At 34.2% G+C, this 2,227-nt stretch overlaps 1 protein-coding gene across 3 annotated transcripts in view; it reads right to left on the minus strand.

Moving 5' to 3' along the window:
• Positions 1–2,227, minus strand: part of LOC105623654 (tropomyosin) — a 35,535-nt gene that overhangs the window by 19,318 nt on the left and 13,990 nt on the right. The gene's annotated exons all lie outside the window — the stretch shown is intronic.

Below are 2,227 nucleotides of genomic sequence, written 5' to 3' on the forward strand. Positions count from 1 at the left end.
CATATATATATATATATATATATATATATATATATGTGTAAAATTATTGGGTTGCACATAATTTGCCGTTTGTAAAAAAATTTTTAAGATAATAATTCTTATCTAAATTTTAAATGATAAAAAATAGTAAATCTCTCTTTTTAGTAGTACTGTTTAAATAATATTAAATTATATTGTAATAAACTAAGATTTCCTAAATAAAAGAGCATTAATGAAAAGATAGCTCTACAAATAGAGCTCTACAAATAGAATAGAATTTTTGTTTGTGTAAGAGAATAAAATAAATGTATAAGGAATTTCTCGGAACGGAATAGGCTAGTAATTGTCCGAATATGGTAGGTAGTCTCACGGTAAGAAAAGCGGATTAAGGCGTAACAGAGGCTATTGTCCGATGAATTTTAAACTCAAGATTTAATGCACTTTTACGTTTTATAAAGCTAGATTTATGACAGACAAACAGCGTACATGTACTTAATAAATGCCAATTGTATCTTGATTGTAAAATGATAGCTTTGAAAATAATCTTACAGAAAAGAATATAGGTTTTTTTCTTAATAATTAAATTTACTGAAGATTGTAGTTTTTTTTATACATTTTGCAATTTTATTTGCGAGTCGTGCTTATCTATTGTCATATTAATTTGCGTCAACTTATATAGTAACGCTACATGTGCAAGTAAAAACTTTCGGAAGAATATATATATATTATCCAAGACAACTAATGTTATATGTATCTAGTATTAAATATAAAAATATTTAATAACAATGCAAGATATATATATATAATATATAAATATCTGGTAACTAATGATACATTTAGATACATGTATAGGTAATATAATTGATAATATTAGACAACTTTATATATAGATAACATTTATTAATGTTATATGATTTTATTTATAATTAATAAGATTATAATATATTCATATATGTAATATTAGTTTGCATTTCGAATAAACGTAATTGATTACGTCGAAACAATTCGCGTTTATTATAACGTGATGTAAAAATATTGCAATTATTAATAGTATTGAGCTAAAATTAGACTACTCCAATTATCGTTTAATTAAATTTGATTAATTATCACTAAGATAAAAAATTATTTGATTAATCAAATACACAATATAGTCCTAAAATTTTGTCGAAAAGTTTGTTATAATGAACTATGGAGAATAAAATGTTTACAATAAATCTTTAAAAAAAAAAATCTTTATAAATTTTTAAAATAGATCTTCTATAATACTTCTAGCTATTAATACTTTATTATAAGAAACTTTCTGAGATCAAGCCTGTTATACACACAAAAGTTCATTTCAAGTTTCATTCATACTCAGTTAACGACGGAATCGCTCCACTTTGGCGTTGTCCATAAAAATTTGATTGCATCGCTTTTTAAAATTTTTATTCGTGCTTAATTAACTGCGGAAATTCAATGTGAGAAAATTTCAAGAATTTTCTCGGTGTGATAACAACGAACGTTTCCGAAAGATCATTCGCACGGATATCCGGTTCGTTCAATCGGGTCGACTGTGACGAAGATCGAATCGGAGTAGAAACACGGCGGTGATCGATTCGATCGGTCCGCTCCGTGTTACGTTAATATTTTGACTTGCAACAGGATTCTGAAGGGACAGCGGTGTGCGGTGGTTTCCGACGAAGCCGGTCCTCACCGGTGTATCAGGAATGTCTCGGCGTGTGAGTTCTCAACCCTCCTTCCCCTCTTCGTCCGCCCCGTCGCGACCCAGCCTAACGACGCGACGGCCGACGACGACGTGTCTGACACTCGCGATCGATTCTGTAACCACCGCGGACGCCGGCCCCAGCGTTTCGCTCGCATTCCTCGTCGTGATTGCGCGATTGAGAAAACGCGAGGAGAATCGGCAAAGATTCAACGTCAGAAATTCTCCGGATTTCCTCTCGGAGTCGCACATCTGAATCAATCCTGGATGATCCGCATCCGAATCAATGAAACATCCCGCCCGGAAACCTGTTCGCAAGGAATTTCGCTCTTCAGTCTCTTCCCGTTATCGTCGACGGTCGATCGGTAGACGGTACGAGACGAATGGTGGCTCTCGTGTATCGCCGGCTTCGTGTCGATTATTGCCGAAATTGATATCTCGCGAAGTCACGATATTATCGCGAGACTCTGCGGACGGGGGGGGGGGGGGGAAGGAAGAGAGAGCGAACGAAAGAAGAGAGAGAGAGAGAAGAGAGAGAGAGAGAGA

Source organism: Atta cephalotes, assembly GCF_000143395.1.
Source record: "Atta cephalotes unplaced genomic scaffold scaffold00062, whole genome shotgun sequence".
NCBI classification, from domain to species: domain Eukaryota; kingdom Metazoa; phylum Arthropoda; class Insecta; order Hymenoptera; family Formicidae; genus Atta; species Atta cephalotes.